The 27,808-nt window shown below is 34.4% G+C and overlaps 1 long non-coding RNA gene across 1 annotated transcript; it reads right to left on the bottom strand.

Annotated features, from left to right (window-relative positions):
- Positions 1 to 1,168: 1,168 nt before the first annotated feature.
- Positions 1,169 to 27,303, bottom strand: LOC129033430 (uncharacterized). Its single transcript, XR_008501583.1, has 3 exons — positions 27,195 to 27,303; positions 6,384 to 6,502; positions 1,169 to 1,513 (listed from the first exon to the last, which is right to left on the bottom strand). It is a non-coding gene; the product is annotated as an uncharacterized LOC129033430 (long non-coding RNA).
- Positions 27,304 to 27,808: the final 505 nt, after the last annotated feature.

The raw sequence follows: 27,808 nt of genomic DNA, 5'->3' as shown, positions 1-27,808 counted from the left end.
ATACTCTATTGTGACCTGTTTTACCTACTCAGCAGTTTCACATGGAGCTCTACTCATATAATTTTATAGAGAGTTTCATCACTTTTTTTTATAATTTTCTATTGTTGATGGACATTTCCCCTTCACATTGAGAAGAAAATCTGAATTCTTCAGCATGGTTTATAAATCCTACATAGTATGTATGTCCTTCCCTTATTTTTCTGATCTTATGTTATGCCAGTCTCTTCCACACCCATCAAACTTCCAGCATATCAGCATTCTTTCCATTTTGGGATTTTAATAAGCGACTTTAATCTTTATTTAATATATAAATTGCCTATGGTACTTATAAATATATAAGTAGATACACATCTTATTTTGATTCCTTTAAATATACTAATGAATACGTTATGAGCCATAATGTTGAATTTATAATGTTTCATGTTTATAATATTGAATTCGACATGCTGATTATTTAAGAATTGTATTAGTTTTCTATTGCTGCTGTAACAAATGGACACAAAGCTAGTGGCTTAAAACAATACAAAGGTATTATTTCATAATTCTGTAACTCCGAAGTCAGTCTGATATGAATCTCTTGGGTTGGAATCAAAGCGTCGGCAGGTTTGTGTTCCTTTCTGGAGAAACAACCTTCTTTTGTACTATGCCAAAAAACCTCCAACTTTATCCTAAGAACGATGCTCAGTGAATGAGTCCCTTTGCTCTCATCTTTCTCCTTACTACCTTTGCCCCATTCACTTACCTACTTAGCACTCACTTTCACACTGCAGATGGGAACCCATTCCTAGTATGGGCACCCCTCCTAGTCAGTCAGTGCCTTGGAAGCCGTCATTAAGAATTCTTTACCTTCAATTAGGAAGTCAACCTATAATCATCATGTTTTATTCAAACCTATGTATCACTGATTTTCACTATAGAGTGCAATTCCCTTTATAGCGGGAATAATCAGTCCTGGGCTTCAGATCACTTATAAAGGGAACTGAATCATATTCCATGAGGAGCCTCTTTCCTGATTCTGTGAATACTACTTCTTTCCATGTATTGTAAAAGGAATTACCAAATTATTTACCTGGAACAGTCTTCTATAGAACTTCGCAGAAGTGCAGAACAAATCAGTATGTTTATGCAAACACACACACACACACACACACACACACACACACAGAATGTGACTGCTATGATTTTATTAAGATTCAGTTCTCCTTAGTTTGAAGTTCAGCCCCACACTAAGGATATTTCTCTTAGAATTATGGACCTACAGGGCCAGAGTCCTTTTATACAAGAAAAAATGTTCAAAATAAGCCTGACAATAATAAATAATTAACCATCAATATCTTATTTTTGTTTGGTAGGTAAATATTGATTGAATATGATGGAGTTTGCTCTGCTCAATTGTAATTAATTTTTCTGTTGACTCTCCAGGCTTCTTCTTCACAATGAGAGCTTCAAAACGGAAAGGCACTTGCATGCCAGCATATTTGCCCAGCTGTGCGGTAATTGTCTTAAATGTGAACTGATGGAAGAAAAACAAACAATGAGAGACTTTGTCCTCAACCCAGACACTGACGATGAAACCATCCAAAGCAAAAATGACATTGAGAGTGAAAATAAAACCTAGCCCAACCTGAATGAGTGTTCTGTTTGTTTTTGAAATGAGATATTCTATCACAAAAACTGTTGAGGCTTACTCTGGTGTCTCCAGGTTAAGGCTTGAAATAAAATTTACAGAGAATTTCAAATGATTATTTAAAGAAATTTAACTTCTTCTATGGTCTAAATTGCTTTAATATTTACTATTTTTAATTTTTATTCTTTAGGTGAATAAATTTATACGTAATAAAAATGACTACATAATTTATATTAAATATGGAAATAAAGTAGCTGAGGTTTTTTAAGGTATACATTCTCAAAAGGTGATATGGTTTGGCTATGTCCTAACCCAAATTGCATCTTGAATTGTAGCTCCCATAATCCCCATGTGTCGTGGGAAGGACCTGGTGGGAGGTAATTGAATAATGAGGGTGTATTCTTTCCATGCTGTTCTCATGATACTGAATAAGTCTCATAAGATCTGATGGTTTTATAAAGGGCAATTTCCCTGCACATGCTCTCTTGCCTGCCATCATGTAAGACATGCCTTTATTCCTCCTTTGCCTTCTTCTGTGATTGTGAGGCCTCCCCAGCCATGTGGAACTGTGATTCCATTAAACCTCTTTTCCTTTATAAATTATACAGGCTCAGGTATTTCTTCAAAGCAGTATGAAAATGGACTAATACAAAAGGGGTGCTTAGGTCACAAAACTCAAATGACTGTTCATTTGATATCTCCAAGACTCACTTTAAGTGTTAATGCAGCAGTTTTCAACCCTGGCTGTGTATTAGAATTGACTTGGAGGTTGAAAACAAAACACATACACAAAACAAAACAAACAGGGCTGTCTGTACCCCTAACAACTCTGATTTAATAGATCTGCCATAGGGCCTAGGCATTGACCTTTTTAAGTACCCTCCCTCCACCCTTAATGATGGGTAGTATGGATGTAGAGTCACTGCTAAAGAGGGGAATCTTTTCCTAAGTTCATCCACATCTCAGCTGCTCTCCATGTTGCTCTAAACTCCTGTGCTTCTGCTTATTTAGTTGCTGGTTGTTGTTTTAAATTTCAGAATTACCACTTCTAATTGGCATTGCCAAGCTTCCCTTAGCAGAATGGTGATATACAGAAAGACCATTTTCCGTTTTTTTTTTAAATCCATCAAAACAAAGTGAGATTATTTGGAGTATCTAAAATGAATTACACTGTCAAATGAAAAAGGCAGGGTCTGTTTCCAGATGAAAGAGAATGTATAAACTACTCAGACAGAATATCTTTCTGGGCAAAGCCGAGTTCTAAACATTGCTTTTATGTGGTGACTCTATGCCCTTTCTGTACCAGAGACATAGCACTTTCCACATTTCTGGAGCATGAACATCTGTTCCCCCTTTGAAATTTCAATCTTTGTAATTAGTTTGCTCTTAGGATTTTGCAGGGATTTGCATCCTCCTGTCTCTCCTTAGGCATTCCATAGGATACAGTATTCTGCAGAGACATATTGCCCGTTACATAAATAACTCCTGAATATGACCATACATGAATACGGTAGTTATAAATAATATTGGGTGAGTAACAGAGACCTGAAATGTAGGTACTTAAATAGTCTCATTGTGTATTTCTTTCACTCATAAGTATATGGATAAATGCAATCCTGAAATGAAGTGATAGCTGTAAATTTTCCAGGGCCAAAAGAGCGTCTAGCTTTCTATACTACATTACTAGGGTATAGCCTTCAGTGCATGATCCATTACAAAGTTCCAGTTATATCCAGCAAGATAAAAGAAAAGAACATTTTCTGAAATCTGCCTGGTAGCACTTCTTATATCTAATTTTCATGAATTTGATCACATGACAACACCTATAGAAAGGCAAACTAGAAAATATAGTCTTTATTCCAGGTAATGAGGTGTTCAGCAAAAATAAAATGGGAGTGTTTTGAGGAGGAGAACAGGTGCTGAAGGTCAGTAGGTAAGGGTCTTTGCACCAGAGGATTCAGTATAACAATGTAAAGTAGGATTTGTAACTAAGGTAAGCAAAAGTGTAGAGTAGGTTTTGGTGCTGTAAAATCGGTCACCACAATGGGGTGAAAATATATGTGGTGGCTGCAATGGTACACTGCTTGTGCTCCTTTTGGGACCCAGAGACACTTTACACATTTCCCCAGCTGGTAGGAGCATTGGCTATAGATAGCTTGCAACTAAGTCCTTGGGATGTTTCTTTGGCTAAAAGGAGTTGCCTCACTGACAGTTATGTCCCATGCCCTATAGGGTAGCCAAAATCTGATAATTGTTCAATGCAGAGGGACAAAGACCTGCCACCTTGCTTTAATCCTGGACAACTCTGAAGCACTCTCTCAACTCCCGAGCTCCTGAGCAGGCCAAGGCTGTGGCTGCATCTCCATCTCAGTTCAGATTCTCCCTCTACATAATCCTGATTTCCATACTTCTTTACAGGTATTTTCCTCAAAAGCACTCATAAATATACCTTGTACATGCAGAACTCTTTCACAGAGACTGTTTTCCCACAAACCAAACCAAGGAGAGTTGATAGCAGAGGTTGTCTTAAGATACACACTTTTGAAAGGAATTGGAGCTGGATCATCAGCAGTTAGCAATGATCTCCTCATTCTTGACAAGGTAGAAAATTACTAGCCCCTAAATATGCTACAGTGCCACAATTGTTAAAGCTCTCCTCTGTGTAGAACTAGGATAGAATACCTATAGAAAGGAATGCAGTGGTGCCTGCAATGTATCACACTTTTAGGAAGTTTGGGAAAAATAGAAATTATGAAGATTATGAGATTATTATTGACATTCATTGGGTATTATCAGTGTGCTAGCGACAGACAACAAAAAGCTGAGGGCAACTGCTGGCAGATTTAAAGAGACATTTGAAAAGAAGAGGTTCTCATTAGCTGCATGTGAAAAGTTTTTTTATCTCTTGGAAAGGGAGAACAGAAAATCTGAGAACTAGGCTCAGAAATTAAATATCTAAGAGTAAAGGAAATCCAAGGACACTTGAATTTTCAACTGTATCAAGTCTTCTATCTCAAGGCCTGGCCCCTGATAGGCTGAGTCTTGGAATGGAGATACCTAGATAGATGGACTCAAGAATCTTGTAATCCCAGATATCTCAGAACTCTGGACCAGTAGAAATGTCTCAGTACCCTCTGCTAAAGGCCAGTGCCCTCCCTGGCTTGAAGACAATGCCGATGCTTCCTTAGGTTTCTGTTCTCTCTCCTTGTGGTATAGACCTCTCCTATCCTTACTTCCTCTCTTAGGGACAAAACCAATAACTGGGGTCCAATTACAACATAACCTGGAGGAGAAGTATTGGTCATTCAAGGAAGGAAGTGAAATACATGCCAAGTTTGCTAAATGTCCTAGAAAACATATATGACAAGAGCCAAGAAGAAAGAATGGGGCTGGATTATGAAAGTTCCATATTGAGGGATGTGAAGCATAAAGTTGGATAGGAAAGAGAGATTGTTCAAATGAGCAATGCCTCCTGATACAAGAATTAATAACTTTAGTTTCAAGGGAGATTGGAAAATAGTGCTAGCATGCTACTAAGGATGGCTCTTGGAAGCTTGACAAAGGGTGTGGTCCAAATAAAGTAAAGTAGAAATGCTGTATTGTTAAGTCAGATAGAGAAGAAGAGAATAAAAGGCTCAGAGAAGTATTCAGCCTGGAGTGGATACATTATTAAGGCAGGAAAACTCATCACTGGTCTCTAGTCTCTTGAAGGACCTAAAGGACACTTCATTTACCAAAGTGATAAGAAGTACACTGGCGATCAGGGTACTGGCATTGTTGAGACAACTCTTTGCTCTAGAATATGGTTGCTTGTGGGAGATGCTGTTACAGAACTGGCTCCCTGATAGCAGTGGTGGTGAGAGGCTCTAGAATTAATAGAGACCATGTTGTGGTGCTTAATCATTAGAGGCAAGGCAGTCTGTAATGGATGGCATAGTGATACTGGGAGGGCAAGCTGATTTGTGGAAAGCTTTGGAGATAATTAATAGAGTATGGTATTCTTAGAGCAATATAAGTTGGGCAGTCAACAAGGGTATCAGATGATCAACACCGAGAGTAGTTGCTCTAATAGGAATCCACAATATCTTTTCCCGTTTCTTGACCTAATATAGTTTTGTAAATCAGAAACTTCTATCTGAAGGAGAGGCAGAGTCCCATTGAGAAAGGACCTGAAAATACCACAAAAAGGTTATGAAGAAATAACCCCTCTAGACCTTCTGCAAAAGGTTCTATGACCACTTATGCAGGTAACCACAATAGGGGTCAAAACTAATGCATGCAGGATTTAAGTTGGCAATAATACTGGGGATTTGAGGCATCATCATGACCCACCTCTCACCCCTACCATTTGAATGGGGGTAGTTGGGACACAGGTAATAAATCAAGTCCTGACCATGCCTGGCTCTTAGTGAGTGTTCTGTGTCTCTGAATGTATATACAGGTCATTTTGCTGGTCTTCACATGTATAACTCAGTGGAAATAATTGGTAGTTGAAAGAAATCCCCAAAATACTTCACTAGCCTATATGACCTGTCATAGTGTGTTGGGCCAAGAAGAAACTTCTGAAACTGTTCCTCTCCTCGGAAAGATAGTACAAAAGCAGTATTAACTTCTAGAGAAAATAGAAGACATTAGCTCTGTTCTAAATTATCTACGGGATTCAGGGGTTTGGTCCTCATTATATCCCCATTTATTTCAAAATCTAGCTTCTACAGAGAAGATGGATCCTGGCAGATGACAGTGGAATATCACAAACCTGATCCAGTAGTAATCTTAATTGTAGCTGCTCTGCCAATTATGGTGTCTTTGTGAGAGCAGCTTAACTCAGTCTCAGGCATGCATCCATGATCAGGTGAAAGCATTCTCTTTTCATCCCTTTTAAGAGAAAAGATCAAAACCAGTTCTCATTTATGTGGGACAAATATAAGAACACATTTAACATTGTGCTCCAAGGCTATGCTAATTCTTCCGCCTTCTGCCTTAGTAAAATCAGAAGGGGCCTGGACCATCTGGACATTTCACAGAAGATAAAATTTGTCCACTATTTTGATGACATTAACTTAATTAAACCAGATGAGCAAGACATGGCAAATATATTGGAGGCCTTCATAAGACAAATATATTCCAGAACAGAGGTATAACACCTGTAAACTTTCAAGGCCCTAAAATTTTTAGAATGGTCTGTGCCATGTCAGGAATACCTCTCCAAAATGAAGAACAGAACACTTTGGTTGTTACCACTTTTGGCTAGTATTCATAAGGCTACTATGAACATTACTGTATCTGTTTGAGTCCCTGCTTTCAGTTCTTTTGGGTACATACCCAGAAGTGGAATTACTAGTACAGCCAAACTTTCACTTTCATTTTGCTTTTCAAAGTAATCACATTTCTTGGTTTTAAAAGTCAAACAGTTCTATACTGTTTCTAACGAAGAACGGCAGTTACCTGTCCTACCTCTCTTTGACCCGATTCCTTCCTCAGTGTCATCCACTTTAAACTCTTCAGCTGTTTGTTTTATTTACCATATTTATAAATTTCATTCTGATTTGCTGATTTTTTTACATTAGAGATTATACTTATTTCTCACTATAGAAGATAAAGACTTAACTCCTATATACCATAATGGTAAAGTGTTTGAAAACATAGCTACGGTAAGTTCTCCCATCCCTCAACAAAGTTATTTAAAGAAAAGAGAAAAAGCTAAAACATTTGAGAAATTTAATGCCAATAAAATAAAATCTGCAAAATGAGAAAATGAATCAGAGGGAGCATAAGTAAAGAAGACAGGCAAAAGAAATTCTACACACATATATTTAGACTCTAAAAAAACTAAAAATAACCAAAGAGAATTAATATTGAACATGATAATTTAAGACTATAATTCCCAATGTTGTGAAGTAAAAGAGGACATATTTTACTAGAACTAGCCAAAAGCAAGCTGAATAAGCTATGTTTAAATCGCAGAAAGTGGCCATCAAAGCAGAGAATATGAAAGGAAATATGACCATTTCATCATAATAATTAGGTCAACGTTCTTAGAAGACTTACAAATCTCAAACATGTATACACTGAACAAGAGTGCTTCAAGGTATACATGGCAAAACAGAACAGAATAGAGGAACAAGTTCGCAATTATATTCGAAGACTTTACTGCAACTATCCCAATAATGGATAGAAAAGATATAGATAATAATAGAGAAAACTTGAACACCATCAATCAAATTGGCCTTATCAACACTTTTAGAACACTCTCTTCAACAAAAAGAGAATATACATTGTTTTTCAGTGTACCTAAAATATTTTTTTAAATACCATATCCTGAGTGAAACGACAAATCACCTTAAATCACTTTAAAATGATCACTTTAATCATTTTAAAATAATATAACTCATACTAAGCATGTTCTTGAATCATAATGAATTCAAACTAGAAAGCATTAACATAAAGGTATTTAGAAATTTTATAAATATGTGGAACTTTTACAATATAGTTCTAAATAAATAATTAGTCAAAGAGAAAATCTCAAGAAAAATTTTGAAAATAAGTATCAAAATTTATAGCCTTGAATTTTATATTAGAAAATAAAAAGGAATTAAAGTAGAAATCTGAGCTTTGGCATTAAGAAACAAACATAAAAAATAAATAAAACCCAAATAAGCAGAAGTAATGAAATAATATAAGAGTATGAATCAATAAAATTCAATGCACACACACACACACAAAATCAGAAAATCAATAAAATGAAAACCTAGTTTTTGGAAAATGTCAATAAAAATGACAAGCCTTTCAGCAGACTGACCAAGAAAATAAAGAAAATATGAATTTTTCAATACTGGGAACAACATTAAAGCTTCATAGACAGTAAAAAAAAAGATAATAAAAATTGAAATAAAAAAACTTACAAAAAGTACTATGCCTCCAAATTCAACAACTCAGAAGATATGCAATTCCTTGAAGGACACAAACTAACCAAGCATATTTTAATCTAATAGATTAACATAAATAAAGATTTATTTATTAAAGAAATTGGATTCACAGTTTAAAAACCTTCCAACAAAGACAACTTCAGGCCCAAATCATTTTAATAGTAAATTCTAATAAATATTTCAGGAAGAAATAATACTAAGTCTGTACAAACTCTTCACAAAATGAAACAAGATCAACACCGCTCAATGCATACTATGAAGCTAGCCATACCCTAATACCAAAACCAAGTAAAAAGAAAAACGTTACAACTTACACCAAAAGCAATGGCAACAAAAGCCAAAATTAACAAATGGGATCTAATTAAACTAAAGAGCTTCTGCACAGCAAAAGAAACTACCATCAGAGTGAACAGGCAACCTACAAAATGGGAGAAAATTTTCGCAACCTACTTAGCTGACAAAGGGCTAATATCTAGAATCTACAATGAACTCAAACAAATTTACAAGAAAAAAACAAACAACCCCATCAAAAAGTGGGCAAAGGATATGAACAGACACTTCTCAAAAGAAGACATTTATGCCGCCAAAAGACACATGAAAAAATGCTCATTATCACTGGCCATCAGAGAAACGCAAATCAAAGCCACAATGAGATACCATCTCACACCAGTTAGAATGGCAATCATTAAAAAGTCAGGAAACAACAGGTGCTGGAGAGGATGTGGAGAAATAGGAACACTTTGACACTGTTGGTGGGACTGTAAACTAGTTCAACCATTGTGGAAGTCAGTGTGGCGATTCCTCAGGGATCTAGAACTAGAAATACCATTTGACCCAGCCATCCCATCACTGGGTATATACCCAAAGGACTATAAATCATGCTGCTATAAAGACACATGCACACGTATGTTTATTGCGGCACTATTCACAATAGCAAAGACTTGGAACCAACCCAAATGTCCAACAATGATAGACTGGATTAAGAAAATGTGGCACATATACACCATGGAATACTATGCAGCCATAAAAAATGATGAGTTCATGTTCTTTGTGGGACATGGATGAAATTGGAAATCATCATTCTCAGTAAACTTTCACAAGGACAAAAAACCAAACACTGCATGTTCTCACTCATAGATGGGAATTGAACAATGAGAACACATGGACACAGGAAGAGGAACATGACACTCTGGGGACTGTTGTGGGGTGGGGGAGGGGGGAGGGATAGCATTAGGAGATATACCTAATGCTAAATGGCGAGTTAATGGGTGCAGCACACCAGCATGGCACACATATACGTATGTAACTAACCTGCACATTGTGCACATGTACCCTAAAACTTAGAGTATAATAATAATAAAAAAAATAATAATTAAAAAAAAGAAACAAAGTTATAAGAAAATATGTTACAAGTAACAACAAAAAAATATTACCAATAACAAAAACTACAAACTCAAATTCCTCATAAAAATAGTATTATAAGTAACAGGAAACAACAGAAACAAGAAAACCATTACAAGTAACAAAAACTATAAACCACAATTCCTCATAAACATAGACATAGTAAACAAAATATGTAAGACATATTAGTAAATCATATCTTTAAAAAGGATAATATACTATAATCAAGTGTGGTTTATACCAGGAATGCAAGACTGGTTTAGCATTTAAAGCCCAATCACCATAATTCACCACAGTAACAGATGAATAAAAGGAAAATCACTAAGAAGAAAAGGAAAATTATTTAACTTGACAAATTTAATTTATAGAAACGTACATGTGGCCATATATTTTTCATCTAAGATCAGAAACTAGACAAAGATTTCCTCTCTCAATGCTCATATAGAAAATCATAATGGAAGTCCTAGTCAGTGCAATAAAGTCAATTTTTTTGTTTGTTTGTTTGCTTTTTTAAAAAAAGCATTCAGATTGGAAGGGAAAAAAAATCTATCTTCAGTCAGAGAAAACATGATTGTCTATATAGATGCTCCAGAGACTACACAAAACTTCCAAAACCAACAAAGAAATTTAACAAGATCACAAAATAAAAGGTAAATATTCAAAAGTCAATTTTATTTATATGCATCAGTTATGACATGCTGAGATTCAAAATTTTTAAAGTAGCACTTCCAATACTACAAAAAATATCAAATACTTTCAAAAACTACAAAACATTGATAAGATAAGTTCAAGAAAAGCGGTTTTAATTGTTTTAATGGAGAGGTAAACTATGTTCATGGTATGTAAGAATTAATACTGTTAAGATGTAATTTTCTTCTAAAATTGATCTATAGATAAGACACCATCTTAGTGAAAATCCCAGCAGATATTTTTTTTGATGCATCAGCAAGCTGATTCTAACATTTAAATACAAATGCAAAGGAGTTAGAATAACTCAAACAATTTGTAAAAATAAGAACCAAGTTGCAGACTCACACTACTTGATTCTAAGATGTACCCAAAACTATGGTAATAAGACACTGTGTTGTTGGTGAGAGGAACATATAGACATATATCAATGAAACAAAAAAGAGTTCAGAGACAACTGACTTGACAAAGCTGCAAAAGTAATTCAAAGATAAAAAGATAGTCTTTTATACAAATGACTCTAAAACAATTGGTCCTATAAATGCAAAACAGAAAGTAAACCTCAATAGATAGTTTATATTTTATTCAAAAATTAACTGGAAATGGACATCAACCTAAAGGTAAAATGTAAAATTATAAAATTTCAAGAATAAATCACATGCACAATGTTTCACAAATCATATTTTTGTGCTTTTCCTTCCAAAGTGTTTCAATGTGTTCACCATGTCTTTTAGTTTGTGTGTTTCCTGAGGATATGGAAACTTACTATATAAATCTCTCTTCTTCCGTTGTCCTGTCTTATATAATATGTTGATACTCAACACATATTTTATACTTGGTAGATTAATTTACTGCATACTATGAATCTCACAAAAATATTCCACACTTATTTTTACAGATGTAAATTTTCTTTCAATTTAGGAATATTATGAAGTGTAAAGAAGAGGTGAGCTGTTACATTAGTGACCATTTAGCAAGAGAGTCAAAGGCAAGAAGTTAGGCGTTAGTGAAGTATAATTTTAGCTCACAGTGTGAGTGTTAATTAAATGTTACTGCTAATATTACAGCTATAACAGTACAAGCACTTGTGAAGTATAGAAACAAAGTAATTATAGAAGTAAAATTAGTGAATTAAAACAGGCAGTTAGTGAAGGATCCTGTTAACACACCATTATATTTTTAAAGAACTAAAATTGAATGTGTGAAATTAAGAATGCAATACCATTTACAATAGCCACAAAAAGAATAGAATACCTAGGAGTACAGCTAACCAGGGAGGTGAAGGATCTCTACAGTAAGAATTACAAAACACTGCTGAAAGAAATCAGAGATAACACAAACAAATGGAAACACATTCCATGCTCATGGATTGGAAGACATATTATTAAAATGGCCATGCTGCCCAAAACAATTTATACATTCAATGCTATTACTATCAAGTTATCAATGTCATTTTTTCATAGAATTAGAAAAAAAACTATTCTAAAATACATATAAAACCAAAAAGAGTCTGCATAGCTGGAGCAATTCTAAGCAAAAAGAACAAAGCCAGAGTAATCACATTACCATATGTCAAACTATACTGCAAGGCTATGGTAACCAAACAGCATGGTACTGGTACAAAAACAGACACATAGACCAATGGAACAGGTTAGAGAACCCAGAAATAAAGTCACACAGACACAACTATCTGATGTTTGACAGTCAACAATGTCAAGCAATGGGGAAAGACCTCCCTATTCAACAAATAGTGCTGGGGTAACTGGCTAGTCAGCCATGCAGAATATTGAAACTGGACCCCTTCTTTTCACAATACACAAATTTCAACTCAACTGGATTGAAGGCTTAAATGTAAGACCTAAAACAATAAAATCTCTAGAAGAAAACCTAGGAAATATTCTGGAAATTGGTCTTGAAAATGAATTAATGACTACATCTTCAATAGCAATTTCAACAAAAACAAAAATAGACAAGTAGGACCTAATTAAACTATGGAGCTTCTGTACAGCAAAAGAAACTATCAACAGAGTAAATAGACAGTCTACAGAATGAGAGAAAATGTTTGCAAAGTATGCATCTAACAAAGATCTAATATCTAGAATCTGTAAGAAACTTAAACAAGTCAACAAGCAAAAAACAAACTCCATTAAAAAAAATGAGGAAAGGTCATGAACAGACACATCTCAAAAGAAGGCATCCACCCAGCCAACAAACATGAAAAAATGTTCAATGTCACTGATGATTAGAGCAATGCAAATCAAAACCACAATAAGATAGCATCTCACACCACTCAGAATGGCTATTATTAAAAAGTGAAAAAAAAAAAACAGGAGAGCTTGGTGAGGTTGTGGAGAAAGAGAAATGGTTACAAACTGATGGTAGAAATGTAAATTAATTCAGCCTCTGTGAAAAACAGTTTGGAGATATCTTAAATAATACAGAACTACCATTCAACCTAGTAATGAAATTTCATTACTAGGTATAGACTTAAAGGAAAATAAATCTTTCTACCAAAAAACACAAGCACTTGTGTATTCATCGCAACACTATTTACAATAGCAAAGATATGAAATCAACCTAGGTGCTCATCAACAGTGGACTGGATAAAGAAAATGTGGTACATATACAACATGAAATACTATGCGGCCATAAAAATGAATGAGATAATGTCCTTTGTGGCAACATGAATGGGGCTGGAGGTCATTATCCAAAGTGAATTAACACAAGAACAAAAAATCAAACACCACATGTTCTTACTTATAAGTGGGAGTTAAACATCAAATGCACATGGACACAAAGTGGGGAAGAGTAGACATTGGTGCCTACTTGGTGGTGGAGGGTGGGAAGGTGGTAAGGATCAAACCACTACCTATAGAGAATTGTGCTTACTACTTGGGTGATGAAATCATTTTTACACCAGACCCCAGTGACATGTAATTTACCACATAACAAACCTGCCCATGTATCCCCAAAACCTAAAATGTAAGTTGAAAAAAATAAATAAATAAATGTAGTGAGTCCAAGACAATGGAGCAAAAAATTCTTGATATTCAAGTTAACTGATATGAACTTTATAATCAAAGAGAGCTTTGAGAACAAAAGAAGAATATAATATTCAATACTGTATGTATTTGCCTTCTTATAGACAATTACTAATCATACCTATTTTTAAAAATATTCCAAGACTAGATGATTTTGCAATTTTTGAGTCAAGGTTATTTTTTAAGTATTTTTGTTGTTGTTGATCTTCTTCTGATGGAATGGGTTTAATGTGCAGAATGTGGCTTCCATTTCTATTAATCTTACATGTTTGATGAAATTTAAGGAGATAATGTACACTTTGAAATAATGAACACCTCCCTAAAGTAGAAAGTAAGGTAGATCTAGAGAATTTTACCAATAGGTAAGAATTAGATGATAAAACTCAGAAAGATGTATTTGTTTTACTAACTGAATGTGAAAATATGATAATTATGTAAATTATTTCTGAATTCTATTTTGTCCACTTTTTCACTGTGCATAAAAATATTTCCAGTGTCTTAATATTTCAGGTAGCAGTCAGAGTTAGGCATATCTTAGGTATGTGGAAGCAATATTTATTTTCACACTTGAAATTTGCTTGCCCTAACCTATTTGGAAATTCAATAGCCTCTCTTAAAAGTACAAGGATGCCAGTGTAAAAGCTCATTATTACTTGATGCCAAGATTAAGATCCCCTATTATATTAGTCTGTTCTCATGCTGCTATAAGGACATACAGGAGACAGGATAATTTATGAAAAAAAAAAAAAAGAGGTTTAATTGACTCACAGTTCAGCATGGACAGGGTGGCCTCAGGAAACTTACAGTCATGCTGGAGGGGAAGCAAACATGGCCTTCTTCACAAAGCAGCAGGAAGGAGAAGAATGAGAACCCAGTAAAGGGGGAAGCCCCTTATAAAACAGTCAGAGCTCATGAGAACGTATGAGAATAATCAGGGGGCAAACTACCCCCATGATTCAATTATCTCCCACCAGGTACCTCCCATGACACATGGGGATTATGGGAACTAAAATTCAAGATGAGAGTTGGGTGGAGACACAGCCAAACCATATTACCTGTACTTTAAAGTAAGACAGAATAACACTAATGATGAGGAATAACATCAATGATGAGCACTTCTCTTAGTGACATGTAGGATGTTAAAATCTACAAAATATTCCATCACTTTCTCTCCTTTGTTCATTCTCTCTGTATCATGCCCTTTCTTGCATCATTCTAAAATGAATTTGAGAAAACTATACAAATAACTGTAATACAAAATTATCATGATAAACAGTTGATGGAATGCAATAGAAGGAAAAGTAGAATAGATTTACTAATAAGAGATGGCGTAGGACTAACACATTTTAATGTGTGTCACAATGACCACAAATACTAACGAGATATCTTTTTCATCAGTGTCTGTAGGGCATGCACATCTTCCACATATTCGCTCAAAGTGAAGCTGACTGATGTGTTTGTAGGAATGATATATTCATATCATTCAATTGGCTCAGAGAAGAATAAAGGTATATGTAAAGAAGGGAGAAGGTAGGGGGAAAATCTTATAATTTTCAGTGTTTCAGACTGTCATAATTTTTTAAGAAATAAAATATTTACATCATTTTCAGGACAGCCTTTTGAAATGTTCTGAGGATTACAGAAGCCTATGAGCATTTGAAACATTTTTTGGGGAAACATGTCTTAAGATGTTATATAAACTACACAGAAATATATCTATGCATTTACAGTCAACTGATTTTCAACAAAAGGTACCAAGAAAATACATTAGAGAAAGGACAGCCTGTTCATAAATGGTGCTAGGAAAACTGGATATCCCATGTTTATTGTGTCCCTATTCACAATAGCCAAGATATGAAATCAACCTAAGTGTTCATCAATAGATGAATGGATAAAGAAAATGTATATTTACACAACTGATTATTACTCAGCCATAAGGAAGCATTAAATCCTGTCATTTGCAACTATTTGGATGGAACTAGAGGACATTATATTAAGTGAAATAACCTAATTATGTTAAGTGAAATAAGCCAGGCACAGTAAGAAAAATATTACATGTTCTCACTTTTATGTGGGAGCTAAAAAATTGATTTCATAAACATAGAGAGTATGATAGTCAGCAAAGGATTGGAAGGAGAGTGGAGAGGGGGATAAAGAAAAGTTTGTTAGTAGGTATAAAAGTACAGTTACACAGAAGGAATAAGATCTAGTACACAGTAGCACAATATGGTAACCACAGTAACAATAATTTATTGTATATTTCAAAATTACTAGAAAAGTGGAATGCTAATCTTGCAAAGAAATAATAAATATTTTAGGTAATGGATATACTGATTCCCCTGATTTAACCATCACATATTGTATGCTGGTATCAAAATATCACACGTACTTTACAAATATGTGCAACTATTATGTATCTATAAAAATAAAAAATAAAATCTTAAAAGATATGAGATAAATTAAATTTAGAAATCAGTTTTAGAAGCTGGAATTCTATAAAGATCACAAATCGAACAAATACTTTGAGTCTGATCCCATCTCTAGATTATGAGCCCCTAAAGGGCAGGCATGTTATCTAATTAATCTCATGATTCCTAATCATCCTTAGCACCATGTTTTACACAATAATTTTCAGAAAAATGTTGGTTTAATTAAAAGGAAATAAGCTTTTTGTTTAGTTTAGTTTACACTTTCACAAATGCAAACTGAATACTACATACTCATATTTAAAAGTTTTTCGATTTTTCTTGAAGAGAGAAGTGCTTTTTGCAGCCTCAGTTATGGGGCCACGGGGAGAAAAATAAAAAAAAAGAACTTCAACAATTAATTACACATATGTGTGTGTGTTTGTGTCTATGTAAATGTTAAATATTTTTGTTTTACTGTACCTATGATAGCAGATAGTGCTTCTTACCTCCCCAATATCCATTCTCCCCATCTTCTAAAAGGAACTAAATATTAAATTCTTTGAGAGTCAGAAGTTGTCCAGAAAAACTACATCCCCAGAATGCCTTGCAAATTCTAGTCACCGTGCCAAATAATTCTACAAACAAGATGAAAATGTAAGCATTATGGATGAACTAATGATAGTTTTAAAAAAAAGAAGGGGGGAGTCAGCCACCATACATCTTCTGTTCTTCCCCTGCTTCTTGCCTTCTGGTGAACTTGCAGCCATGTTGCATGTTTGAAGGCAGAAGCCTCACACTAAGCATGGGGAATATCCTGAGTCCCTGACACAGGACTGGATCCACAATTGTAGACCACGTTTGTTTACCTCTGGACTTCTTTTGTGCAAAGGAGTTCCAAAAATATTTGAATAAGGGAATACAAGAGCTTGTTTATAACTCACTGCTGATTGCATCTTGTGTGTTGTATTAGTCACTTGCCCAGAAGAGAATTAGGAGTCTATAAATATATAAAAATATACAACAAATAGTTTAACAGGGGAAGGAAAAATAATAGTGTGGGGAAAAATGGATACTCACATGAGGTTAGTTCAGTGAGAAAAAAATGCTAGGCTCTATAGACTTTGCTAGAAGAGGCTTACAATTGTGAGTTTGAGTTTTATAGGATTCAGTACTCAAGTGGAAACATGATCATAGTCTTGTGATCAAAGGAAATCAATTAAAGCCTACCTCTCCCTAATATTCTGGGTCTAGAATGTAATGGGTTAAAAGGAGACTAATGACACAGAAGAATATGTTATGGAGATAGGTAGTTGTGTGTTTGGATAAGAAAACGAAATTATTCTCAGCAAAAGAGTAACTATAATGGTGATGTTCAGTTTAGGATCACACACTTTATACTATACTGTGTCAGGGAAGTGAAAACAATTCTGAAGTTACTTAGTAGTGTATGAAATCTCATTCAGCACCCAAACAATAGAGTCTAGGTTAAGGCTTTGTTGGAAACTTACTTCTAAAAGTAATTAAGTCATCATGATACCCACTTACATATTAGGGTGAGGGAACAACTTTACCTAGAAACTCATGGACTCTTCTCTACACATATGACTTTGATAATACCAAGTAAGTTTTTGTCATGAATAATTTTCAGACTTTTGAGGTATAATAAACCAACAAAACTAGTTGGGCTTTTACTAGAGGGCAGGAGGACTCTGTGAGTAATGCTTACTCTATTTTTGGAAAATTTGATAACAAAGACCTGATAAAATTCAAGTCAGAGACTTAAGAATAAATAAGAATGTATCTCTTCTCTCTGGAACCTTCTTACCTTGAAAACAAATGCCAGGGCAGACCTGAATCTAGAGACACTTTGCTGTATACACCATGTGGCTTACGATTAGGATATGTGTAGAGCTGGGTTTACCAAAGACGGAGAATAAACATTTCTCATTTTCAATGCTATTTTATCAATCTTTGAAAATAAATAGATCAATGAAAAATAGGATCTATTTCCTAGAACTTGAATGCTAATAAGAGTATATTTCCACTAGAAAAAAAAATCCTCTGGTAGATCAAGTTGAGCATTAGCTATTGCTATTGCTATTCCTCTGAGATTTCTTTCAGGAAGACCTAGTTTTATGATCAATACAATTGCTTCAAAACTTTTAATTATTTATCTTTTGGTCACGTGTCTAGACCCAGCAGTTTTTGTCTCTCCTTAGTGGGCCATAACTCCTTCCCTTGCCCCTTCCTTTTCTGTTCTCTGCTTTCCTTTTCTTTCTTTTCTTTTTCTTCCTTTTCCTTTCTATTTTTTTTTCGTTTTTATTTCCAGACAATGCTTGATAATTTCCTAAGGTTTACAAACGATGATGGTTTATTATTCTAATTCTCCTGTACCCCCTGTTCTCTCATAGGCAAAAAGCACATGAGCAAGTGATTCCTCTCAACAATCATTTCGTTGACTAGAAAGGCTATTATTGTCAGAAGAGTTGCCAGCAAATGAAGTAAGGTAGAAAAACATATATGAGTGAAAATTTGGGTGACCCCTTTACCAGAAATTTCATATATAGATAGAATTCTACGTTTCTGGAAAAAAGTTAAAAATCACTGTTTTTCCTGCATTTCAAAGTCCCACCTTACACATAGACTTCTATGGTTAAGAAAGATACTTGTTCCTTTTTTTCCCCTTGTTTTACTTGTTTTTACAATTTAGCATGATACATCGAACTAATTAAACTTATTTCAGTTCCAGCAGCTAATCCAAATGAGAGAAATCTTTATGAAAAAAAATATGTAAAGCAATTTGTATTTGACATAGCCTCTTATTTCTGAATTCACATTTGAGTGATACCTAAGACAAGATCACTTGTGTTTTTCTCTACTTTTTAATGAGTGCTCTACACTATTTGTAGTACACAGGATTGCACTGTTATCCAATTAGGAAAGTATACAGGATACAAGGCTTATCATTATTCTGCACATAATTGAGTCATGCCATCATAGGTGTTTTATTTTCCTCAGAGATGCTTATTATCATGCATAGCTTTTGCTTTTTGGCAGAACTGAGGATGTCCTTTGGGGGTTGAACCTCAGAGTAACTTGACATCCTCATTAACCTTTATGGCAACTAAGGTATTGAGCATCCTCAGACTGAAGAGTAGTCTCAAAATTTTTATTATTCCTTTTCCCCTCAATTCATTGCATACAATCTCATATTGTTGCAGATCAGAAAAAAAAAGAGCAGAAACCAAAATAAATCATTGAGATTTTTGAATGTATGTTTAGTGTATGTCTAAACAGAAATAGCAAATGCTTTTTTTCTTCTCCTAAATGAAGAGGCAGACAGCCTATCAAAGCATACCTTTAGTACTTCACATAACCATTTAGTTTTGTTATTTCAGAGAACTTGAAGCCTGAAACATATTTTAATGATTGTTAAGATTACCCATCTTATTTTATAAATGAAGTTCTGAAGGCTTAGAGAGAGTAAAAGACTCACCAAAGTTGGCAGATGAAAATTAAAGCCACAGGGTTTTGGTTTTTTTTTAAAGCCAACTGTGTTTGATGCATGTTAAAGGATGTTTAAGTGTTTAAAATGTGAGACTATAATATAGCTTAAAGAGAGTGATCCAAATTTCATTTCTTTCCAGATTATTCTCCAGATTACTGTAATTCATCTTTCTAATATGTACATTTGAACGTGATGTTTCTCTTTTAAAATGCTTTGCTAGCTCTTCTTCACCTACATTCATGTTTCACAAATTTGGATGATCATCAGAATCCTCCAGCACCCACTACGTCATGCTCCTTATTCAGCAAAAAAGCACTTATTGTACTATACTCCTTTTTTTTTTTAAGAATATATGTTTGTTCTCCCAGTGGTTCTTGAAAACCTTGACAACCATCTCTTACATATTATTACATTTCCTAAAACATATAATTGTGTTTTTCACATGGTAAACTGCTCACTGAACATGTTTTTGTTGTTGTTGTTGTTGTTTTTGAGACGGAGTGTCGCCCAGGCTGGAGTGGATGGCGCGATCTCGGCTCACTGCAACCTCCGCCTCCCAGGTTCAAGGAATTCTCCTGCCTCAGCCTCCCGAGTACCTGGGACTATAGGCGCCTGCCACCACGCCCGGCTAATTTTTGCGTATTTAGTAGAGACGGGGTTTCACCATATTGGTCAGGTTGATCCGGAACTCCTGACCTCAGGCGATCCACCCACCTTGGCCTCCCAAAGTGCTTGGATTACAGGCGTGAGCCACCACACCCGGACTGAACATGTATTTTTATTGCAAGACCATCGTGGATACCATTTTCTTCTTCCAGAATTGTGTGTTTAAAATCTCTGATTATTTTTTTCCTACCAAAATATATCATACTTCCTTTGGGCTGGAAATGTGCTCTTACAAGTCTCTTTTTCTGAGATATCCTCTATTGTTTACCCACCTACCAGACAGTGTGGAGGGGGATGCCATTCATTAGGGCCAAAAGGGGACTTGGAGTCTGTGGTAGGGAATTGGGAAATGGCCATGGCTTTCAGGGATAAAGGTAGCCTTGAAATGAAGCGCTTGATGAACTGTTTGACTTAGGAAAAATCTTTGTAAAATCTCTTCACGACGCAAAGTGTTTAAAATATATTTTATAATTGTAGAATAGAGAAATGTGCATGGATGGGCTGGGAATGGTGGCTCACGCCTGTAATCCCAACACTTTGGGAGATCGAGGAGGGTGGATCACCTGAGGTTAGGAGTTTGAGACCAGCCTGGTCAAAATGATGAAACCTTGTCTCTACTAAAAATAGAAAAATTAGCTGGGCATGGTGGTGTGCATCTGTAATCCCAGCTACTTGGGAGGCTGAGGGAGGAGAATCACTTGAACCTGGGAAGCGGAGGTTGCAGTGAGCCAAGATCGTGCCACTGCCCCTCAGCCTGGGCAAAAGAGTGAGACTTCATCTCAAAAAAAAAAAAAAGAGAAAGAAAAAAATTTTGCATATATGTATCTACATCCATCTCTTCATCACACCCATTGAACTTGAAGATCTGGGTGTTACAGTTTCAGAGCAGGGTTACATTTATGAAAACATAGGCCTGTCTTCAAAGCAATATTAAAGTCACTCAAATCCTTTGTTTTCATTCCTAAAGAACATTAAAATGGAATAAAGAGACATACCCCAATTTTACAAGATCTTTATTACTTTTTTCCTCAATTTTTTAGTTGTTCCCTAAACTTACTGGAGCATCTCATTCCACAGAAACCTTCACATTCTTGCCATTGCTGATTTTTCCTATACAATTTTATTTTCTTAATGACCTTTGTCTCTACCAGAACTTCTAATTATGGCCAAACCGTGCACTCACAGCAACCATAGTGCTAACTCATGAAGCTCCCAGCTGCTCAGTTCTGGAAGGAGTGAACTCTACCTTCCATGCTTACTGATTTTCTCACTATAATTAACCTATCTCCCTCCCTCTGGTTGAATTCTACAGGAGTTTAGTGTAGATGATTATACTCACATGTTAGTAATTTTATAAAATTATATACATCCATATGTAATTTACCAATTATTAGTAGTTATAATTTTAAATGTTTAGTGTACAAAATATGGCAAATAAAATATACAAATTAAACAACCTCCATTTATACTACCAGATGTTAAACACAAGTAACAGATCATTGTATCTTTTCTGATTATAGATAGCTATAGATTTCAGTATATACAACTTACTAACAGAATTTGAATCTTATTATACACATACGTTTCTCTTCCCACTTATTCTATAATGATACTTTCTATTGAAACTTTACATGCTTTCATAAAAGTGCGATTTTTAATACTTATGTTTAATCAGATGAATACACCATAATGCCTTTAAACATTCTCGAGTACGTGGACATTTAGGTGAAAAATAAATATTGAAGTGAACTTTACAAGTTTCCATTTTATAGAAAGAAAAATCTTGTTTTAGTACCTGAGGAGATTCACAACTCCTTTTGAAAACTCTTCAGAATCATCAAAGAACCAAAGATACTTTCAACTCCCCCCCCAGAAAATGTTTGTTGTAAAATGAAACTGGCTTGGGTTCAGTTAAACATTCTTTTTAAGTTACCTACAGAGTAAGTCAAAGTGTCACTTGCTCTATTCTAGTGATAGAAATAGCTGTTTGTTACATTTCTAATTTTTTTAAATTAAAATTTAAGTTCAGCTGCAAATTTCTTTTTCAAATTTTGTTTTTATGATTACCATAAGTATATGCTCATCAGAAGATATTTTAAGCTCACTTCAATCAATCAATTACTTCATCAATCTAATGCAGACAGTACTTATTTTTCATGGTAATTTTATTCAGTATTTTGCAGCCCAGACATACTAAAAATGTGTTTTTTTTAAACAAATGAAATCGGAACAGTCAGAAAGAGGCTGAATCTGATGGAATTTTTAAGTAAATGCCCACTTTGGTATGCAATTTATTTATTCAATAAGAGGGCAATTGACAAATAAAGAGAAAAACGACATGTTTTAATCATATTCTATATTCATAGCTTAGCCTTGTGACAAAAGGTACTAAACAACGTAGAATAATACTTTCCCTTCTCTGAGCCTCTAACAAAAGAAGCTTTAAAAGTTGCAGACATTAACCCTTCTGGTAACCTTGTAAAACCACACTTTGTAGTTAAAGAAGCAAAGCAACTGAGAGGTTAAAGTCATAGCGTAAAGTGCATATAACAACTTAGCAAGCATAGTCAAGATGAATCTCTTTGTTTTACTGTTATACCTATTGGATGCCTTCCTTGCAAAAGGGAAAATACTACTATTATGACCGTGATGACACTGACGGTGATGAGAAAAATGATGATCACTACTCGAACTGCTAACAATGATAATCCTCATGATAATAGTAATCAGAACAAAGGAGTATCGTAATTATAAAAATTTGAGGAAATTCAAAAACTTTCATCCAAAGAAATGAAAAAACAAAAATGTCATTTGAAATAAAACTTTAGGACAAAATGTGCTTTAAAAAAACTTATATTTTTAAAATTAGGTTATGTTGATTATTATCCTCAGGGTTAAATAAATGTGGGCAACAAGATATAAAATTGTATCACTCTTAGTAGGGCAATTTCATTTGTTCTATCTTTACTAATAAGTTATAATAGGGATTGATACATTTTTTTCAGAACTTTGGAAGGAGCGTATAGATTGAACTAAATGAAATTATTGTCTTTATAGGTCAAAGGGTCAAATATCAGCAATTACATGATTTACTTGATAAAACTAAACCTATTTGGTTTCTCTCTTAAAACAGTTTCTTTAGGTCTTCTTCTCTTTTTCTATTTGCCTTCCCTACTAATCTCTTCAGGGCTATCTAACCTTCCCCTGAGTCTACTTATTTTTATCTTCTAAGGTATCCTTACTTCATGTTTGTAGCCAAGAGGGAAACATTTTTAACATTTCCTAGATTGTTGTTTGTTGGAATAGAAGCTCTAGGTTTCAGGTCTTCTTCCATTAAAATGGTACATAGATAGAATTAGGGGAATGAAAATTCATCTCTATCCTTTTGGGTTTTTTTCAGCTGGGTTTGAGAATTAAATTACCAAGAGACAAATAAACAGAAGAAAAACATACAAATTTATTTATCATAAATTTTGTGTGGCATGGAAGCCTACATAAAGAAATGAAGATTCAAGACACAGAGTTGAACACATACATATTGAATTGGACAGAGTATTAAGTTGTGAGAACATAACTAAATTATGTAGTGAGGCTAAATGAAGGTAAGACTTATTTTAACAAGGTCTGTATAGAATTCTGTCAGTCTTAACTTTCTGTCCTTGATGATAAAAATGCTACATTCCTTCTAGTATAGGAAGGTCATCTTTCACATGAAAATTCCATATTTTGCTGTTAAGAAACTGAAGAAAGGTCAGAGTAATTTTCTTGTACCTGCTGTTTTCCAAGCTGCCTTTAACTCAAAATAGTCAATCTGACAAAGTAGTGTATTTTGAATGGCATGTTCTTAACTCCTTTAAAACAGAAACTACACATTAAAAAGAATCATATATAATGATCAAACTGAATTTATCCCAGGAATGCAGGATTAATTTAACATCCAAACACTAACCAATGTTGTACACTATATAAACAAAGGAACAAAAACAATATGATTGTACAGACAGATACACAAAAAGCATGTGACAGATTCTAACACTTTTTATAATTAAAAAACAAAAAAGGACCCAATAAACTAGAAGAGAGATAAATTTCCCTACCTAATAAAGGCCATTTACAAAAAAAAAAAAAAATTGGATGTTTTCACCTAAAATTTGAAAAAAGATAGTGATTTCTGTTCTTGCCATTGTATTCAACATTGTATTAGAGCTTCCAGCCTCAGCAATTAAGCAAGAAAAGTAAATAAAAGCCATCAGGTTGGAAAGGAAGAAGTAAAATGATCTCTCTTTACAGATGGCATAATGATGTATATAGAAAATAATAATCAATCCACTGAAAATATTAGAACTAATAAATGTGTTCAGAAAGATCACTGCCTCAAAGTAAATATCTAAAAAATTAGTTGTATTTTTGTATACCAACAATAAAAAATTTGATAAAATTAAGAAAACAATTGTTTTATTTGCATAAAATAGAATAAAATATCTAAGAATAAATTTAACAAAGAAGTGTAAGACTTGTACACTGAAAACTATAAAACATTTTTGAAAGAGATTAAATAACACCTAAACAAATGGAAAGACATCACATGTTCATAGATGGAAATACTTAATTTTGTTAAGATGACAATAGTTTCCAAATTAATCTATAAATTCATTGAAAATCTTATCAAATTACTATACAACTGGAATAGAGAAATTAATCAGCTGGTCCTAAAATTCATATGGAAAATCAAAATCCCAGAATAGCCAAAACAATTTTGAATATGAACAAATTTGAAGAACTCACACTTTCTTATTTCAAAGATCTATAGATAAATGACATAGAATTGAGAGTCTATTTCATACTATTATAAAAATCCATATTACGATGAATTGAATTGTTTTTCAATAAAAAAAGTTCATAAAACAATTAAATTGGCTTTTCAACAAATTGTACTGAGACAATTGGAAATTCACATGCAGAATTTTAAACTTAGATTTTGCATTAGTCCATTCCTGCACTGCTGTAAATATATGACCTGAGACTGGGTAATTTATAAAGAAAGAAACTTCAATTGACTCACAGGTCCACGTGGCTGGGGAGGCCTCAGGTAACTTACAATTATAGCAGAAGGCAAGGGGGAAGCAAGGCACATCTAAAAGGCGGCAGCAGAGAGAGAGAGAACGGGGAAGCTCCAGACATTTATCAAACAACCAGATCTCATGAGAACTCACTCACTATCATGAGAAGAGCATGTGAAAACCTCCCCCATGATCCAAACACTTCCCACCAGGTTCCTCCCTCGACATGTGGGGATTAAAATTTGAAATACAATTCAAGATGAGATTTGGGTAGGAACACAGCCAAACATCAGGTTTCTACCTCACCTCATATGTAAAAATTCACTCCAAATGGATCCAAAACCTAAGTGTATGAGCTTACACTAAAGTACACAACTCTTAGATGGAAACACAAAAGTTAATTATTGGTACTTTGAATCAGGCAATAATTACTTAGATATGAAACGGAAAGTATAAGCAGCAAAAGAACAAATAGGTAAATTGGACTTCATCAAAATTAAAATAAAAACTTTCATAATTTAAAGAACACTATAAAGAAAATGTAAAAACAACTCACAGAATGGGATAAAATATTTTCAAATCAAATACAGTTTTGCTTTATTGAATGAGGAGAATACAGTCTGAGAAATGTGTAATTAGGTGATTTTGTCCTGCAAACACAATAGAACGTACTTACACAAATCTTGATGGTATAGCCTACTACACACTTAGGCTATATGGTATAGCTTATTGCTCCTAGGCTACAAACCTGTACAGCATGCTACTGTGCTGAATACTGTAGGCAATTGTAACGCAATGATAAGTATTTATGTAACTAAACATATCTAAATGCAAGAATGGTATAGTAAAAATAAGATATAAAACATTAAAAAATGGTACACCGGTATAGGACACTTACCATGAATGGAGGTTACTGGACTGGAAATTGCTCTAGTGAGTCAGTGAGTGGGGAGTGAATAGGAAGGCCTAGGACCTTCCTATATGTTACTGTAGACTTGATAAGCACCCTACACAGGCTATACTAAGTTTATTAAACTATTTTATTTCTTCAATAATAGATTAACCCGAGGTTACCATAATTTTTTATATTATAAAATTTTTAATTTTTAAAACTTTTTGACTTTTGTAATAACACTTATCTTAAAACACAAATATATTGTATAGTTGTATGAAACAATTTCCTTCCTTGTATTTTTATTTTTTAATTTTGTTATTTTTAAAATTATTTATTTATTTTTATATTTAAACAATTTTGTGAGAAACTAAGATATTAGTACACACTTTAGCTTAGGCCTACACAAGGTCAGGATGATCAATATCATTGTTTTCCACCTCTACATCTTGTCCCACTGGAAGGTATACAGGGCAATAACACACATGAAGTTGTCATCTTCTGTGATGATAATGCCTTCTTCTGGGATACCTCCTGAAGGATACTCCTAGAGTTCTTTTACAGTAAATTTTTTTTAATAAGTAGAAGAAATACTCTCTAAAATAATGATAAAACATATAGTATAGTAAATGCATAAACCAGCAACACAGTCGTTTATCACTATCAAGTATTATGCACTATATATAATTTTATGTGCTGTACATTTATACTAGCAGTCCCCAAACTTTTTGGGACCAGGGACCAATTTAGTGGAAGAAAATTTTTCCATGGATGGAGGTGGAGGTGGGGATTGGGGTGGGGATGATTTCAGGATGAAACTGTTCCACCTCAGATCACCAGGTATTAGTTACATTCTCATAAGGAGTGCACAACCCAGCTCCCTCATATACGCAGTTCACCATAGCGTTCATGCTTCCATGAGAAACTAATGCCACTGCTGATCTGATGGAAGACGGGAGCACAGGTGGTAATACTCACCCCGCTGCTCACCTCCTGCTGTGCAGCCTAGTTTCTAACAGGCCATGAATCTACACCCGTCTGCAGCCCAAGGCTTGGAGACCCCTGTTTTATATAATTGGCAGTGAACAGCATCACCACAAACTGGTGAGCAATGCATCCATCTATGATGTTACAATGGTTGCTATGTCACTAGGTGATAGGAATTTTTCAGTTCCATTATAGTCTTATAGGACCACCATCATATGTACAACCCATTGTTGACCAAAAAGTCATGTGGGACATAACTGTGACTATAAGTGTAGTATCCAGAATATATAACAAATTCTTACAACTCCACAATAAAAAGACAAATAATCCAATTAAGAAATGGGCAAAGAAATTGAACAGACATTTCTTCAAACAAGATATACAAATGGTCAATAAGCACATGAGAAGATCAACATTATCACTTGTTAGAGAAATTCAGTCAAGATGACAATGAAATACCACTTTACAGTTTTTAGTGTACCTATAAGCAATATATTGTACAATGATAAGTACCAGCAAGGATGTAATGGTATCTGAACCCTCATACATTAGCTGTGAGAATACTCAATGTTGCAACCATTTGAAAAACCTTGTTGCAATTCTTC

Source organism: Pongo pygmaeus, chromosome 2, assembly GCF_028885625.2.
Source record: "Pongo pygmaeus isolate AG05252 chromosome 2, NHGRI_mPonPyg2-v2.0_pri, whole genome shotgun sequence".
Lineage (NCBI taxonomy): Eukaryota > Metazoa > Chordata > Mammalia > Primates > Hominidae > Pongo > Pongo pygmaeus.
Note: the sequence above shows the minus strand (reverse complement) of the source record. Positions and strands in the feature narration are given on the sequence as shown.